This window comes from Lithobates pipiens, unplaced genomic scaffold (genome assembly GCF_037356315.1).
Source record: "Lithobates pipiens isolate NorthernLeopardFrog02 unplaced genomic scaffold, aLitPip1_a1.2 Scaffold_23, whole genome shotgun sequence".
NCBI lineage: Eukaryota > Metazoa > Chordata > Amphibia > Anura > Ranidae > Lithobates > Lithobates pipiens.
In genome coordinates this window covers 247,525,799-247,544,950 of record NW_027507785.1, presented here as the reverse complement: position 1 = coordinate 247,544,950, position 19,152 = coordinate 247,525,799, and positions in this window count along the sequence as shown.

Below are 19,152 nucleotides of genomic sequence, written 5' to 3'. Positions count from 1 at the left end.
AAAAGGAGGAGGAAAGATTTGAAGGGAGAGGGCCAGTAGTACATACCCTAGGTCTGGAAAGGTGTACTGGGTTTGTACACACAGCCTGGCCACTGCAGCGGGATGACACTTGTCATCCCTTTATTTTTTTTGTCCAGGATTGAGTGTGCTTCATAACCTCAGTCTAGAAAGTACTGGGGTTGTACACACACAGCCTGGCTTACCACACAGTTGGTAACTCCACCGTGGCCGGTCCCAAGTCCGTGCTTAGAAAGGAGGAGGGTAGATTTGAAGGGAAAGGGCCAGTAGTACATACCCCAAGTCTGGAAAGGAGTACTGGGGTTGTACACACAGCCTGGCCACTGCAGGGGGTTGACACTTGTCAAACTTTTTTGTCCAGGATTGAGTGTGTTATGTAGGGCCAGTAGTACGTACCCTAAGACTGGAAAGGAGTACTGGGGTTGTACACACAGCTTGGCCAAAGAGAACCGACAGGCACTTAGCTCCCTTGCAGGAAACGTATCGGTTAGAGGTCAGAAGGCTAGCCAAGCTCTGGTGCCACCTTGTCAGCATGAATTTAGGATTTTTACCGGTCAATATCTCCGGAGCCATTAGTCTTAGGAACTTGAAACTTGGTAGAGCGGGGCACCTTAACCTATTCCATGTATTTACCAAGTATGGTGTCCGTGACACCAGATGGTTCAGGAGATCCAGTCACCCAAAGAGAACCAACCTTGCGGGAAACGTATAGTGACCTTTGTCACTATACCATGTTGGTAAATCCACCGTGGCTGGTCGCAAGTTCGTGCTGAGAAAGGAGGAGGGTCAATAACCATTGTTCAATGAGCTTTAGGCAGTTATCTGTGCAAAGGGCTAAAAAAAGATTGTAGGCAGTCCACTTTAGGACTACATTACATGAGAGTAGTGTTTACATCTTTTCTCTGCTGTCCCGTCTGGTGTGCGTAGTCTCTACTGTAAAGTGTGGGAAGAGGGTATACCCCTTTATGGAGGATAGACAGCAGCACCTGTTCGCCCAGAGTATGGTGAATTGTCTGGAGGACCCTACAGTTACAAAACATACACCAGGGAACACCGTTTTTAGTTTCCACTATACCGTGTTGTTGGTAACGTCACCGTGGCCGATAAAGGAGGGATTTGGCGGGTAAGGGCCAGTACATACCCTAAGTCTGGAAAGCAGTACTGGGGTTGTACGCAGAGCCTGGCCAAAGAGAACCGACCGGCACTTCGCTCCCTTGCAGGAAACGTAGTGGTTCGAGGTCAGAAGGCTAGCCACTGCAGTGGGTTGACACTTGTCATCCCTTTATTTTATTTTTTGTCCAGGATTCAGTGTGCTACATAACCTAAGTCTAGAAAGTACTGGGGTTGTACACACACAGCCTGGCTTACCACACCGTTGGTAACTCCACCGTGGCCGGTCCCAAGTCCGTGCTGAGAAAGGAGGGTAGATTTGAAGAGAAGGTGCCAGTAGTACATACCCTAAGCCTGGAAAGAGTACTGGGGTTGTACACACAGCCTGGCCACTGCAGCGGGTTGACACTTGTCATCCCTTTATTTTTTTTTGTCCAGGATTGAGTGTGCTACATAACCTAAGTCTAGAAAGTACTGGGGCTGTACACACAGCCTGGCTGACCACACCGTTGGTAACTCCACCGTGGCCGGTCCCAAGTCCGTGCTGAGAAAGGAGGAGGGTAGATTTGAAGGGAGAGGGCCAGTAGTACATACCCTAGGTCTGGAAAGGTGTACTGGGTTTGTACACACAGCCTGGCCACTGCAGCGGGATGACACTTGTCATCCCTTTATTTTTTTTGTCCAGGATTGAGTGTGCTTCATAACCTAAGTCTAGAAAGTACTGGGGTTGTACACACACAGCCTGGCTTACCACACAGTTGGTAACTCCACCGTGGCCGGTCCCAAGTCCGTGCTTAGAAAGGAGGAGGGTAGATTTGAAGGGAAAGGGCCAGTAGTACATACCCCAAGTCTGGAAAGGAGTACTGGGGTTGTACACACAGCCTGGCCACTGCAGGGGGTTGACACTTGTCAAACTTTTTTGTCCAGGATTGAGTGTGTTATGTAGGGCCAGTAGTACGTACCCTAAGACTGGAAAGGAGTACTGGGGTTGTACACACAGCTTGGCCAAAGAGAACCGACAGGCACTTAGCTCCCTTGCAGGAAACGTATCGGTTAGAGGTCAGAAGGCTAGCCAAGCTCTGGTGCCACCTTGTCAGCATGAATTTAGGATTTTTACCGGTCAATATCTCCGGAGCCATTAGTCTTAGGAACTTGAAACTTGGTAGAGCGGGGCACCTTAACCTATTCCATGTATTTACCAAGTATGGTGTCCGTGACACCAGATGGTTCAGGAGATCCAGTCACCCAAAGAGAACCAACCTTGCGGGAAACGTATAGTGACCTTTGTCACTATACCATGTTGGTAACTCCACCGTGGCTGGTCCCAAGTTCGTGCTGAGAAAGGAGGAGGGTCAATAACCATTGTTCAATGAGCTTTAGGCAGTTATCTGTGCAAAGGGCTAAAAAAAAGATTGTAGACAGTCCACTTTAGGACTACATTACATGAGAGTAGTGTTTACATCTTTTCTCTGCTGTCCCGTCTGGTGTGCGTAGTCTCTACTGTAAAGTGTGGGAAGAGGGTATACCCCTTTACGGAGGATAGACAGCAGCACCTGTTCGCCCAGAGTATGGTGAATTGTCTGGAGGACCCTACAGTTACAAAACATACACCAGGGAACACCGTTTTTAGTTTCCACTATACCGTGTTGTTGGTAACGTCACCGTGGCCGATAAAGGAGGGATTTGGCGGGTAAGGGCCAGTACATACCCTAAGTCTGGAAAGCAGTACTGGGGTTGTACGCAGAGCCTGGCCAAAGAGAACCGACCGCCACTTCGCTCCCTTGCAGGAAACGTAGTGGTTCGAGGTCAGAAGGCTAGCCACTGCAGTGGGTTGACACTTGTCATCCCTTTATTTTATTTTTTGTCCAGGATTCAGTGTGCTACATAACCTAAGTCTAGAAAGTACTGGGGTTGTACACACACAGCCTGGCTTACCACACCGTTGGTAACTCCACCGTGGCCGGTCCCAAGTCCGTGCTGAGAAAGGAGGGTAGATTTGAAGAGAAGGTGCCAGTAGTACATACCCTAAGCCTGGAAAGAGTACTGGGGTTGTACACACAGCCTGGCCACTGCAGCGGGTTGACACTTGTCATCCCTTTATTTTTTTTTGTCCAGGATTGAGTGTGCTACATAACCTAAGTCTAGAAAGTACTGGGGCTGTACACACAGCCTGGCTGACCACACCGTTGGTAACTCCACCGTGGCCGGTCCCAAGTCCGTGCTGAGAAAGGAGGAGGGTAGATTTGAAGGGAGAGGGCCAGTAGTACATACCCTAGGTCTGGAAAGGTGTACTGGGTTTGTACACACAGCCTGGCCACTGCAGCGGGATGACACTTGTCATCCCTTTATTTTTTTTGTCCAGGATTGAGTGTGCTTCATAACCTAAGTCTAGAAAGTACTGGGGTTGTACACACACAGCCTGGCTTACCACACAGTTGGTAACTCCACCGTGGCCGGTCCCAAGTCCGTGCTTAGAAAGGAGGAGGGTAGATTTGAAGGGAAAGGGCCAGTAGTACATACCCCAAGTCTGGAAAGGAGTACTGGGGTTGTACACACAGCCTGGCCACTGCAGGGGGTTGACACTTGTCAAACTTTTTTGTCCAGGATTGAGTGTGTTATGTAGGGCCAGTAGTACGTACCCTAAGACTGGAAAGGAGTACTGGGGTTGTACACACAGCTTGGCCAAAGAGAACCGACAGGCACTTAGCTCCCTTGCAGGAAACGTATCGGTTAGAGGTCAGAAGGCTAGCCAAGCTCTGGTGCCACCTTGTCAGCATGAATTTAGGATTTTTACCGGTCAATATCTCCGGAGCCATTAGTCTTAGGAACTTGAAACTTGGTAGAGCGGGGCACCTTAACCTATTCCATGTATTTACCAAGTATGGTGTCCGTGACACCAGATGGTTCAGGAGATCCAGTCACCCAAAGAGAACCAACCTTGCGGGAAACGTATAGTGACCTTTGTCACTATACCATGTTGGTAACTCCACCGTGGCTGGTCCCAAGTTCGTGCTGAGAAAGGAGGAGGGTCAATAACCATTGTTCAATGAGCTTTAGGCAGTTATCTGTGCAAAGGGCTAAAAAAAAGATTGTAGACAGTCCACTTTAGGACTACATTACATGAGAGTAGTGTTTACATCTTTTCTCTGCTGTCCCGTCTGGTGTGCGTAGTCTCTACTGTAAAGTGTGGGAAGAGGGTATACCCCTTTACGGAGGATAGACAGCAGCACCTGTTCGCCCAGAGTATGGTGAATTGTCTGGAGGACCCTACAGTTACAAAACATACACCAGGGAACACCGTTTTTAGTTTCCACTATACCGTGTTGCTGGTAACGTCACCGTGGCCGATAAAGGAGGGATTTGGCGGGTAAGGGCCAGTACATACCCTAAGTCTGGAAAGCAGTACTGGGGTTGTACGCAGAGCCTGGCCAAAGAGAACCGACCGGCACTTCGCTCCCTTGCAGGAAACGTAGTGGTTCGAGGTCAGAAGGCTAGCCACTGCAGTGGGTTGACACTTGTCATCCCTTTATTTTATTTTTTGTCCAGGATTCAGTGTGCTACATAACCTAAGTCTAGAAAGTACTGGGGTTGTACACACACAGCCTGGCTTACCACACCGTTGGTAACTCCACCGTGGCCGGTCCCAAGTCCGTGCTGAGAAAGGAGGGTAGATTTGAAGGGAAGGTGCCAGTAGTACATACCCTAAGCCTGGAAAGAGTACTGGGGTTGTACACACAGCCTGGCCACTGCAGCGGGTTGACACTTGTCATCCCTTTATTTTTTTTTGTCCAGGATTGAGTGTGCTACATAACCTAAGTCTAGAAAGTACTGGGGCTGTACACACAGCCTGGCTGACCACACCGTTGGTAACTCCACCGTGGCCGGTCCCAAGTCCGTGCTGAAAAAGGAGGAGGAAAGATTTGAAGGGAGAGGGCCAGTAGTACATACCCTAGGTCTGGAAAGGTGTACTGGGTTTGTACACACAGCCTGGCCACTGCAGCGGGATGACACTTGTCATCCCTTTATTTTTTTTGTCCAGGATTGAGTGTGCTTCATAACCTCAGTCTAGAAAGTACTGGGGTTGTACACACACAGCCTGGCTTACCACACAGTTGGTAACTCCACCGTGGCCGGTCCCAAGTCCGTGCTTAGAAAGGAGGAGGGTAGATTTGAAGGGAAAGGGCCAGTAGTACATACCCCAAGTCTGGAAAGGAGTACTGGGGTTGTACACACAGCCTGGCCACTGCAGGGGGTTGACACTTGTCAAACTTTTTTGTCCAGGATTGAGTGTGTTATGTAGGGCCAGTAGTACGTACCCTAAGACTGGAAAGGAGTACTGGGGTTGTACACACAGCTTGGCCAAAGAGAACCGACAGGCACTTAGCTCCCTTGCAGGAAACGTATCGGTTAGAGGTCAGAAGGCTAGCCAAGCTCTGGTGCCACCTTGTCAGCATGAATTTAGGATTTTTACCGGTCAATATCTCCGGAGCCATTAGTCTTAGGAACTTGAAACTTGGTAGAGCGGGGCACCTTAACCTATTCCATGTATTTACCAAGTATGGTGTCCGTGACACCAGATGGTTCAGGAGATCCAGTCACCCAAAGAGAACCAACCTTGCGGGAAACGTATAGTGACCTTTGTCACTATACCATGTTGGTAAATCCACCGTGGCTGGTCGCAAGTTCGTGCTGAGAAAGGAGGAGGGTCAATAACCATTGTTCAATGAGCTTTAGGCAGTTATCTGTGCAAAGGGCTAAAAAAAGATTGTAGGCAGTCCACTTTAGGACTACATTACATGAGAGTAGTGTTTACATCTTTTCTCTGCTGTCCCGTCTGGTGTGCGTAGTCTCTACTGTAAAGTGTGGGAAGAGGGTATACCCCTTTATGGAGGATAGACAGCAGCACCTGTTCGCCCAGAGTATGGTGAATTGTCTGGAGGACCCTACAGTTACAAAACATACACCAGGGAACACCGTTTTTAGTTTCCACTATACCGTGTTGTTGGTAACGTCACCGTGGCCGATAAAGGAGGGATTTGGCGGGTAAGGGCCAGTACATACCCTAAGTCTGGAAAGCAGTACTGGGGTTGTACGCAGAGCCTGGCCAAAGAGAACCGACCGGCACTTCGCTCCCTTGCAGGAAACGTAGTGGTTCGAGGTCAGAAGGCTAGCCACTGCAGTGGGTTGACACTTGTCATCCCTTTATTTTATTTTTTGTCCAGGATTCAGTGTGCTACATAACCTAAGTCTAGAAAGTACTGGGGTTGTACACACACAGCCTGGCTTACCACACCGTTGGTAACTCCACCGTGGCCGGTCCCAAGTCCGTGCTGAGAAAGGAGGGTAGATTTGAAGAGAAGGTGCCAGTAGTACATACCCTAAGCCTGGAAAGAGTACTGGGGTTGTACACACAGCCTGGCCACTGCAGCGGGTTGACACTTGTCATCCCTTTATTTTTTTTTGTCCAGGATTGAGTGTGCTACATAACCTAAGTCTAGAAAGTACTGGGGCTGTACACACAGCCTGGCTGACCACACCGTTGGTAACTCCACCGTGGCCGGTCCCAAGTCCGTGCTGAGAAAGGAGGAGGGTAGATTTGAAGGGAGAGGGCCAGTAGTACATACCCTAGGTCTGGAAAGGTGTACTGGGTTTGTACACACAGCCTGGCCACTGCAGCGGGATGACACTTGTCATCCCTTTATTTTTTTTGTCCAGGATTGAGTGTGCTTCATAACCTAAGTCTAGAAAGTACTGGGGTTGTACACACACAGCCTGGCTTACCACACAGTTGGTAACTCCACCGTGGCCGGTCCCAAGTCCGTGCTTAGAAAGGAGGAGGGTAGATTTGAAGGGAAAGGGCCAGTAGTACATACCCCAAGTCTGGAAAGGAGTACTGGGGTTGTACACACAGCCTGGCCACTGCAGGGGGTTGACACTTGTCAAACTTTTTTGTCCAGGATTGAGTGTGTTATGTAGGGCCAGTAGTACGTACCCTAAGACTGGAAAGGAGTACTGGGGTTGTACACACAGCTTGGCCAAAGAGAACCGACAGGCACTTAGCTCCCTTGCAGGAAACGTATCGGTTAGAGGTCAGAAGGCTAGCCAAGCTCTGGTGCCACCTTGTCAGCATGAATTTAGGATTTTTACCGGTCAATATCTCCGGAGCCATTAGTCTTAGGAACTTGAAACTTGGTAGAGCGGGGCACCTTAACCTATTCCATGTATTTACCAAGTATGGTGTCCGTGACACCAGATGGTTCAGGAGATCCAGTCACCCAAAGAGAACCAACCTTGCGGGAAACGTATAGTGACCTTTGTCACTATACCATGTTGGTAACTCCACCGTGGCTGGTCCCAAGTTCGTGCTGAGAAAGGAGGAGGGTCAATAACCATTGTTCAATGAGCTTTAGGCAGTTATCTGTGCAAAGGGCTAAAAAAAAGATTGTAGACAGTCCACTTTAGGACTACATTACATGAGAGTAGTGTTTACATCTTTTCTCTGCTGTCCCGTCTGGTGTGCGTAGTCTCTACTGTAAAGTGTGGGAAGAGGGTATACCCCTTTACGGAGGATAGACAGCAGCACCTGTTCGCCCAGAGTATGGTGAATTGTCTGGAGGACCCTACAGTTACAAAACATACACCAGGGAACACCGTTTTTAGTTTCCACTATACCGTGTTGTTGGTAACGTCACCGTGGCCGATAAAGGAGGGATTTGGCGGGTAAGGGCCAGTAAATACCCTAAGTCTGGAAAGCAGTACTGGGGTTGTACGCAGAGCCTGGCCAAAGAGAACCGACCGGCACTTCGCTCCCTTGCAGGAAACGTAGTGGTTCGAGGTCAGAAGGCTAGCCACTGCAGTGGGTTGACACTTGTCATCCCTTTATTTTATTTTTTGTCCAGGATTCAGTGTGCTACATAACCTAAGTCTAGAAAGTACTGGGGTTGTACACACACAGCCTGGCTTACCACACCGTTGGTAACTCCACCGTGGCCGGTCCCAAGTCCGTGCTGAGAAAGGAGGGTAGATTTGAAGGGAAGGTGCCAGTAGTACATACCCTAAGCCTGGAAAGAGTACTGGGGTTGTACACACAGCCTGGCCACTGCAGCGGGTTGACACTTGTCATCCCTTTATTTTTTTTTGTCCAGGATTGAGTGTGCTACATAACCTAAGTCTAGAAAGTACTGGGGCTGTACACACAGCCTGGCTGACCACACCGTTGGTAACTCCACCGTGGCCGGTCCCAAGTCCGTGCTGAGAAAGGAGGAGGGTAGATTTGAAGGGAGAGGGCCAGTAGTACATACCCTAGGTCTGGAAAGGTGTACTGGGTTTGTACACACAGCCTGGCCACTGCAGCGGGATGACACTTGTCATCCCTTTATTTTTTTTGTCCAGGATTGAGTGTGCTTCATAACCTAAGTCTAGAAAGTACTGGGGTTGTACACACACAGCCTGGCTTACCACACAGTTGGTAACTCCACCGTGGCCGGTCCCAAGTCCGTGCTTAGAAAGGAGGAGGGTAGATTTGAAGGGAAAGGGCCAGTAGTACATACCCCAAGTCTGGAAAGGAGTACTGGGGTTGTACACACAGCCTGGCCACTGCAGGGGGTTGACACTTGTCAAACTTTTTTGTCCAGGATTGAGTGTGTTATGTAGGGCCAGTAGTACGTACCCTAAGACTGGAAAGGAGTACTGGGGTTGTACACACAGCTTGGCCAAAGAGAACCGACAGGCACTTAGCTCCCTTGCAGGAAACGTATCGGTTAGAGGTCAGAAGGCTAGCCAAGCTCTGGTGCCACCTTGTCAGCATGAATTTAGGATTTTTACCGGTCAATATCTCCGGAGCCATTAGTCTTAGGAACTTGAAACTTGGTAGAGCGGGGCACCTTAACCTATTCCATGTATTTACCAAGTATGGTGTCCGTGACACCAGATGGTTCAGGAGATCCAGTCACCCAAAGAGAACCAACCTTGCGGGAAACGTATAGTGACCTTTGTCACTATACCATGTTGGTAACTCCACCGTGGCTGGTCCCAAGTTCGTGCTGAGAAAGGAGGAGGGTCAATAACCATTGTTCAATGAGCTTTAGGCAGTTATCTGTGCAAAGGGCTAAAAAAAAGATTGTAGACAGTCCACTTTAGGACTACATTACATGAGAGTAGTGTTTACATCTTTTCTCTGCTGTCCCGTCTGGTGTGCGTAGTCTCTACTGTAAAGTGTGGGAAGAGGGTATACCCCTTTACGGAGGATAGACAGCAGCACCTGTTCGCCCAGAGTATGGTGAATTGTCTGGAGGACCCTACAGTTACAAAACATACACCAGGGAACACCGTTTTTAGTTTCCACTATACCGTGTTGTTGGTAACGTCACCGTGGCCGATAAAGGAGGGATTTGGCGGGTAAGGGCCAGTACATACCCTAAGTCTGGAAAGCAGTACTGGGGTTGTACGCAGAGCCTGGCCAAAGAGAACCGACCGGCACTTCGCTCCCTTGCAGGAAACGTAGTGGTTCGAGGTCAGAAGGCTAGCCACTGCAGTGGGTTGACACTTGTCATCCCTTTATTTTATTTTTTGTCCAGGATTCAGTGTGCTACATAACCTAAGTCTAGAAAGTACTGGGGTTGTACACACACAGCCTGGCTTACCACACCGTTGGTAACTCCACCGTGGCCGGTCCCAAGTCCGTGCTGAGAAAGGAGGGTAGATTTGAAGGGAAGGTGCCAGTAGTACATACCCTAAGCCTGGAAAGAGTACTGGGGTTGTACACACAGCCTGGCCACTGCAGCGGGTTGACACTTGTCATCCCTTTATTTTTTTTTGTCCAGGATTGAGTGTGCTACATAACCTAAGTCTAGAAAGTACTGGGGCTGTACACACAGCCTGGCTGACCACACCGTTGGTAACTCCACCGTGGCCGGTCCCAAGTCCGTGCTGTGAAAGGAGGAGGGTAGATTTGAAGGGAGAGGGCTAGTAGTACATACCCTAGGTCTGGAAAGGTGTACTGGGTTTGTACACACAGCCTGGCCACTGCAGCGGGATGACACTTGTCATCCCTTTATTTTTTTTGTCCAGGATTGAGTGTGCTTCATAACCTAAGTCTAGAAAGTACTGGGGTTGTACACACACAGCCTGGCTTACCACACAGTTGGTAACTCCACCGTGGCCGGTCCCAAGTCCGTGCTTAGAAAGGAGGAGGGTAGATTTGAAGGGAAAGGGCCAGTAGTACATACCCCAAGTCTGGAAAGGAGTACTGGGGTTGTACACACAGCCTGGCCACTGCAGGGGGTTGACACTTGTCAAACTTTTTTGTCCAGGATTGAGTGTGTTATGTAGGGCCAGTAGTACGTACCCTAAGACTGGAAAGGAGTACTGGGGTTGTACACACAGCTTGGCCAAAGAGAACCGACAGGCACTTAGCTCCCTTGCAGGAAACGTATCGGTTAGAGGTCAGAAGGCTAGCCAAGCTCTGGTGCCACCTTGTCAGCATGAATTTAGGATTTTTACCGGTCAATATCTCCGGAGCCATTAGTCTTAGGAACTTGAAACTTGGTAGAGCGGGGCACCTTAACCTATTCCATGTATTTACCAAGTATGGTGTCCGTGACACCAGATGGTTCAGGAGATCCAGTCACCCAAAGAGAACCAACCTTGCGGGAAACGTATAGTGACCTTTGTCACTATACCATGTTGGTAACTCCACCGTGGCTGGTCCCAAGTTCGTGCTGAGAAAGGAGGAGGGTCAATAACCATTGTTCAATGAGCTTTAGGCAGTTATCTGTGCAAAGGGCTAAAAAAAAGATTGTAGACAGTCCACTTTAGGACTACATTACATGAGAGTAGTGTTTACATCTTTTCTCTGCTGTCCCGTCTGGTGTGCGTAGTCTCTACTGTAAAGTGTGGGAAGAGGGTATACCCCTTTACGGAGGATAGACAGCAGCACCTGTTCGCCCAGAGTATGGTGAATTGTCTGGAGGACCCTACAGTTACAAAACATACACCAGGGAACACCGTTTTTAGTTTCCACTATACCGTGTTGTTGGTAACGTCACCGTGGCCGATAAAGGAGGGATTTGGCGGGTAAGGGCCAGTACATACCCTAAGTCTGGAAAGCAGTACTGGGGTTGTACGCAGAGCCTGGCCAAAGAGAACCGACCGGCACTTCGCTCCCTTGCAGGAAACGTAGTGGTTCGAGGTCAGAAGGCTAGCCACTGCAGTGGGTTGACACTTGTCATCCCTTTATTTTATTTTTTGTCCAGGATTCAGTGTGCTACATAACCTAAGTCTAGAAAGTACTGGGGTTGTACACACACAGCCTGGCTTACCACACCGTTGGTAACTCCACCGTGGCCGGTCCCAAGTCCGTGCTGAGAAAGGAGGGTAGATTTGAAGGGAAGGTGCCAGTAGTACATACCCTAAGCCTGGAAAGAGTACTGGGGTTGTACACACAGCCTGGCCACTGCAGCGGGTTGACACTTGTCATCCCTTTATTTTTTTTTGTCCAGGATTGAGTGTGCTACATAACCTAAGTTTAGAAATTACTGGGGCTGTACACACAGCCTGGCTGACCACACCGTTGGTAACTCCACCGTGGCCGGTCCCAAGTCCGTGCTGAGAAAGGAGGAGGGTAGATTTGAAGGGAGAGGGCCAGTAGTACATACCCTAGGTCTGGAAAGGTGTACTGGGTTTGTACACACAGCCTGGCCACTGCAGCGGGATGACACTTGTCATCCCTTTATTTTTTTTGTCCAGGATTGAGTGTGCTTCATAACCTAAGTCTAGAAAGTACTGGGGTTGTACACACACAGCCTGGCTTACCACACAGTTGGTAACTCCACCGTGGCCGGTCCCAAGTCCGTGCTTAGAAAGGAGGAGGGTAGATTTGAAGGGAAAGGGCCAGTAGTACATACCCCAAGTCTGGAAAGGAGTACTGGGGTTGTACACACAGCCTGGCCACTGCAGGGGGTTGACACTTGTCAAACTTTTTTGTCCAGGATTGAGTGTGTTATGTAGGGCCAGTAGTACGTACCCTAAGACTGGAAAGGAGTACTGGGGTTGTACACACAGCTTGGCCAAAGAGAACCGACAGGCACTTAGCTCCCTTGCAGGAAACGTATCGGTTAGAGGTCAGAAGGCTAGCCAAGCTCTGGTGCCACCTTGTCAGCATGAATTTAGGATTTTTACCGGTCAATATCTCCGGAGCCATTAGTCTTAGGAACTTGAAACTTGGTAGAGCGGGGCACCTTAACCTATTCCATGTATTTACCAAGTATGGTGTCCGTGACACCAGATGGTTCAGGAGATCCAGTCACCCAAAGAGAACCAACCTTGCGGGAAACGTATAGTGACCTTTGTCACTATACCATGTTGGTAACTCCACCGTGGCTGGTCCCAAGTTCGTGCTGAGAAAGGAGGAGGGTCAATAACCATTGTTCAATGAGCTTTAGGCAGTTATCTGTGCAAAGGGCTAAAAAAAAGATTGTAGACAGTCCACTTTAGGACTACATTACATGAGAGTAGTGTTTACATCTTTTCTCTGCTGTCCCGTCTGGTGTGCGTAGTCTCTACTGTAAAGTGTGGGAAGAGGGTATACCCCTTTACGGAGGATAGACAGCAGCACCTGTTCGCCCAGAGTATGGTGAATTGTCTGGAGGACCCTACAGTTACAAAACATACACCAGGGAACACCGTTTTTAGTTTCCACTATACCGTGTTGTTGGTAACGTCACCGTGGCCGATAAAGGAGGGATTTGGCGGGTAAGGGCCAGTACATACCCTAAGTCTGGAAAGCAGTACTGGGGTTGTACGCAGAGCCTGGCCAAAGAGAACCGACCGGCACTTCGCTCCCTTGCAGGAAACGTAGTGGTTCGAGGTCAGAAGGCTAGCCACTGCAGTGGGTTGACACTTGTCATCCCTTTATTTTATTTTTTGTCCAGGATTCAGTGTGCTACATAACCTAAGTCTAGAAAGTACTGGGGTTGTACACACACAGCCTGGCTTACCACACCGTTGGTAACTCCACCGTGGCCGGTCCCAAGTCCGTGCTGAGAAAGGAGGGTAGATTTGAAGGGAAGGTGCCAGTAGTACATACCCTAAGCCTGGAAAGAGTACTGGGGTTGTACACACAGCCTGGCCACTGCAGCGGGTTGACACTTGTCATCCCTTTATTTTTTTTTGTCCAGGATTGAGTGTGCTACATAACCTAAGTTTAGAAATTACTGGGGCTGCACACACAGCCTGGCTGACCACACCGTTGGTAACTCCACCGTGGCCGGTCCCAAGTCCGTGCTGAGAAAGGAGGAGGGTAGATTTGAAGGGAGAGGGCCAGTAGTACATACCCTAGGTCTGGAAAGGTGTACTGGGTTTGTACACACAGCCTGGCCACTGCAGCGGGATGACACTTGTCATCCCTTTATTTTTTTTGTCCAGGATTGAGTGTGCTTCATAACCTAAGTCTAGAAAGTACTGGGGTTGTACACACACAGCCTGGCTTACCACACAGTTGGTAACTCCACCGTGGCCGGTCCCAAGTCCGTGCTTAGAAAGGAGGAGGGTAGATTTGAAGGGAAAGGGCCAGTAGTACATACCCCAAGTCTGGAAAGGAGTACTGGGGTTGTACACACAGCCTGGCCACTGCAGGGGGTTGACACTTGTCAAACTTTTTTGTCCAGGATTGAGTGTGTTATGTAGGGCCAGTAGTACGTACCCTAAGACTGGAAAGGAGTACTGGGGTTGTACACACAGCTTGGCCAAAGAGAACCGACAGGCACTTAGCTCCCTTGCAGGAAACGTATCGGTTAGAGGTCAGAAGGCTAGCCAAGCTCTGGTGCCACCTTGTCAGCATGAATTTAGGATTTTTACCGGTCAATATCTCCGGAGCCATTAGTCTTAGGAACTTGAAACTTGGTAGAGCGGGGCACCTTAACCTATTCCATGTATTTACCAAGTATGGTGTCCGTGACACCAGATGGTTCAGGAGATCCAGTCACCCAAAGAGAACCAACCTTGCGGGAAACGTATAGTGACCTTTGTCACTATACCATGTTGGTAACTCCACCGTGGCTGGTCCCAAGTTCGTGCTGAGAAAGGAGGAGGGTCAATAACCATTGTTCAATGAGCTTTAGGCAGTTATCTGTGCAAAGGGCTAAAAAAAAGATTGTAGACAGTCCACTTTAGGACTACATTACATGAGAGTAGTGTTTACATCTTTTCTCTGCTGTCCCGTCTGGTGTGCGTAGTCTCTACTGTAAAGTGTGGGAAGAGGGTATACCCCTTTACGGAGGATAGACAGCAGCACCTGTTCGCCCAGAGTATGGTGAATTGTCTGGAGGACCCTACAGTTACAAAACATACACCAGGGAACACCGTTTTTAGTTTCCACTATACCGTGTTGTTGGTAACGTCACCGTGGCCGATAAAGGAGGGATTTGGCGGGTAAGGGCCAGTACATACCCTAAGTCTGGAAAGCAGTACTGGGGTTGTACGCAGAGCCTGGCCAAAGAGAACCGACCGGCACTTCGCTCCCTTGCAGGAAACGTAGTGGTTCGAGGTCAGAAGGCTAGCCACTGCAGTGGGTTGACACTTGTCATCCCTTTATTTTATTTTTTGTCCAGGATTCAGTGTGCTACATAACCTAAGTCTAGAAAGTACTGGGGTTGTACACACACAGCCTGGCTTACCACACCGTTGGTAACTCCACCGTGGCCGGTCCCAAGTCCGTGCTGAGAAAGGAGGGTAGATTTGAAGGGAAGGTGCCAGTAGTACATACCCTAAGCCTGGAAAGAGTACTGGGGTTGTACACACAGCCTGGCCACTGCAGCGGGTTGACACTTGTCATCCCTTTATTTTTTTTGTCCAGGATTGAGTGTGCTACATAACCTAAGTCTAGAAAGTACTGGGGCTGTACACACAGCCTGGCTGACCACACCGTTGGTAACTCCACCGTGGCCGGTCCCAAGTCCGTGCTGTGAAAGGAGGAGGGTAGATTTGAAGGGAGAGGGCTAGTAGTACATACCCTAGGTCTGGAAAGGTGTACTGGGTTTGTACACACAGCCTGGCCACTGCAGCGGGATGACACTTGTCATCCCTTTATTTTTTTTGTCCAGGATTGAGTGTGCTTCATAACCTAAGTCTAGAAAGTACTGGGGTTGTACACACACAGCCTGGCTTACCACACAGTTGGTAACTCCACCGTGGCCGGTCCCAAGTCCGTGCTTAGAAAGGAGGAGGGTAGATTTGAAGGGAAAGGGCCAGTAGTACATACCCCAAGTCTGGAAAGGAGTACTGGGGTTGTACACACAGCCTGGCCACTGCAGGGGGTTGACACTTGTCAAACTTTTTTGTCCAGGATTGAGTGTGTTATGTAGGGCCAGTAGTACGTACCCTAAGACTGGAAAGGAGTACTGGGGTTGTACACACAGCTTGGCCAAAGAGAACCGACAGGCACTTAGCTCCCTTGCAGGAAACGTATCGGTTAGAGGTCAGAAGGCTAGCCAAGCTCTGGTGCCACCTTGTCAGCATGAATTTAGGATTTTTACCGGTCAATATCTCCGGAGCCATTAGTCTTAGGAACTTGAAACTTGGTAGAGCGGGGCACCTTAACCTATTCCATGTATTTACCAAGTATGGTGTCCGTGACACCAGATGGTTCAGGAGATCCAGTCACCCAAAGAGAACCAACCTTGCGGGAAACGTATAGTGACCTTTGTCACTATACCATGTTGGTAACTCCACCGTGGCTGGTCCCAAGTTCGTGCTGAGAAAGGAGGAGGGTCAATAACCATTGTTCAATGAGCTTTAGGCAGTTATCTGTGCAAAGGGCTAAAAAAAAGATTGTAGACAGTCCACTTTAGGACTACATTACATGAGAGTAGTGTTTACATCTTTTCTCTGCTGTCCCGTCTGGTGTGCGTAGTCTCTACTGTAAAGTGTGGGAAGAGGGTATACCCCTTTACGGAGGATAGACAGCAGCACCTGTTCGCCCAGAGTATGGTGAATTGTCTGGAGGACCCTACAGTTACAAAACATACACCAGGGAACACCGTTTTTAGTTTCCACTATACCGTGTTGTTGGTAACGTCACCGTGGCCGATAAAGGAGGGATTTGGCGGGTAAGGGCCAGTACATACCCTAAGTCTGGAAAGCAGTACTGGGGTTGTACGCAGAGCCTGGCCAAAGAGAACCAACCGGCACTTCGCTCCCTTGCAGGAAACGTAGTGGTTCGAGGTCAGAAGGCTAGCCACTGCAGTGGGTTGACACTTGTCATCCCTTTATTTTATTTTTTGTCCAGGATTCAGTGTGCTACATAACCTAAGTCTAGAAAGTACTGGGGTTGTACACACACAGCCTGGCTTACCACACCGTTGGTAACTCCACCGTGGCCGGTCCCAAGTCCGTGCTGAGAAAGGAGGGTAGATTTGAAGGGAAGGTGCCAGTAGTACATACCCTAAGCCTGGAAAGAGTACTGGGGTTGTACACACAGCCTGGCCACTGCAGCGGGTTGACACTTGTCATCCCTTTATTTTTTTTTGTCCAGGATTGAGTGTGCTACATAACCTAAGTTTAGAAATTACTGGGGCTGTACACACAGCCTGGCTGACCACACCGTTGGTAACTCCACCGTGGCCGGTCCCAAGTCCGTGCTGAGAAAGGAGGAGGGTAGATTTGAAGGGAGAGGGCCAGTAGTACATACCCTAGGTCTGGAAAGGTGTACTGGGTTTGTACACACAGCCTGGCCACTGCAGCGGGATGACACTTGTCATCCCTTTATTTTTTTTGTCCAGGATTGAGTGTGCTTCATAACCTAAGTCTAGAAAGTACTGGGGTTGTACACACACAGCCTGGCTTACCACACAGTTGGTAACTCCACCGTGGCCGGTCCCAAGTCCGTGCTTAGAAAGGAGGAGGGTAGATTTGAAGGGAAAGGGCCAGTAGTACATACCCCAAGTCTGGAAAGGAGTACTGGGGTTGTACACACAGCCTGGCCACTGCAGGGGGTTGACACTTGTCAAACTTTTTTGTCCAGGATTGAGTGTGTTATGTAGGGCCAGTAGTACGTACCCTAAGACTGGAAAGGAGTACTGGGGTTGTACACACAGCTTGGCCAAAGAGAACCGACAGGCACTTAGCTCCCTTGCAGGAAACGTATCGGTTAGAGGTCAGAAGGCTAGCCAAGCTCTGGTGCCACCTTGTCAGCATGAATTTAGGATTTTTACCGGTCAATATCTCCGGAGCCATTAGTCTTAGGAACTTGAAACTTGGTAGAGCGGGGCACCTTAACCTATTCCATGTATTTACCAAGTATGGTGTCCGTGACACCAGATGGTTCAGGAGATCCAGTCACCCAAAGAGAACCAACCTTGCGGGAAACGTATAGTGACCTTTGTCACTATACCATGTTGGTAACTCCACCGTGGCTGGTCCCAAGTTCGTGCTGAGAAAGGAGGAGGGTCAATAACCATTGTTCAATGAGCTTTAGGCAGTTATCTGTGCAAAGGGCTAAAAAAAAGATTGTAGACAGTCCACTTTAGGACTACATTACATGAGAGTAGTGTTTACATCTTTTCTCTGCTGTCCCGTCTGGTGTGCGTAGTCTCTACTGTAAAGTGTGGGAAGAGGGTATACCCCTTTACGGAGGATAGACAGCAGCACCTGTTCGCCCAGAGTATGGTGAATTGTCTGGAGGACCCTACAGTTACAAAACATACACCAGGGAACACCGTTTTTAGTTTCCACTATACCGTGTTGTTGGTAACGTCACCGTGGCCGATAAAGGAGGGATTTGGCGGGTAAGGGCCAGTACATACCCTAAGTCTGGAAAGCAGTACTGGGGTTGTACGCAGAGCCTGGCCAAAGAGAACCGACCGGCACTTCGCTCCCTTGCAGGAAACGTAGTGGTTCGAGGTCAGAAGGCTAGCCACTGCAGTGGGTTGACACTTGTCATCCCTTTATTTTATTTTTTGTCCAGGATTCAGTGTGCTACATAACCTAAGTCTAGAAAGTACTGGGGTTGTACACACACAGCCTGGCTTACCACACCGTTGGTAACTCCACCGTGGCCGGTCCCAAGTCCGTGCTGAGAAAGGAGGGTAGATTTGAAGGGAAGGTGCCAGTAGTACATACCCTAAGCCTGGAAAGAGTACTGGGGTTGTACACACAGCCTGGCCACTGCAGCGGGTTGACACTTGTCATCCCTTTATTTTTTTTTGTCCAGGATTGAGTGTGCTACATAACCTAAGTCTAGAAAGTACTGGGGCTGTACACACAGCCTGGCTGACCACACCGTTGGTAACTCCACCGTGGCCGGTCCCAAGTCCGTGCTGTGAAAGGAGGAGGGTAGATTTGAAGGGAGAGGGCTAGTAGTACATACCCTAGGTCTGGAAAGGTGTACTGGGTTTGTACACACAGCCTGGCCACTGCAGCGGGATGACACTTGTCATCCCTTTATTTTTTTTGTCCAGGATTGAGTGTGCTTCATAACCTAAGTCTAGAAAGTACTGGGGTTGTACACACACAGCCTGGCTTACCACACAGTTGGTAACTCCACCGTGGCCGGTCCCAAGTCCGTGCTTAGAAAGGAGGAGGGTAGATTTGAAGGGAAAGGGCCAGTAGTACATACCCCAAGTCTGGAAAGGAGTACTGGGGTTGTACACACAGCCTGGCCACTGCAGGGGGTTGACACTTGTCAAACTTTTTTGTCCAGGATTGAGTGTGTTATGTAGGGCCAGTAGTACGTACCCTAAGACTGGAAAGGAGTACTGGGGTTGTACACACAGCTTGGCCAAAGAGAACCGACAGGCACTTAGCTCCCTTGCAGGAAACGTATCGGTTAGAGGTCAGAAGGCTAGCCAAGCTCTGGTGCCACCTTGTCAGCATGAATTTAGGATTTTTACCGGTCAATATCTCCGGAGCCATTAGTCTTAGGAACTTGAAACTTGGTAGAGCGGGGCACCTTAACCTATTCCATGTATTTACCAAGTATGGTGTCCGTGACACCAGATGGTTCAGGAGATCCAGTCACCCAAAGAGAAC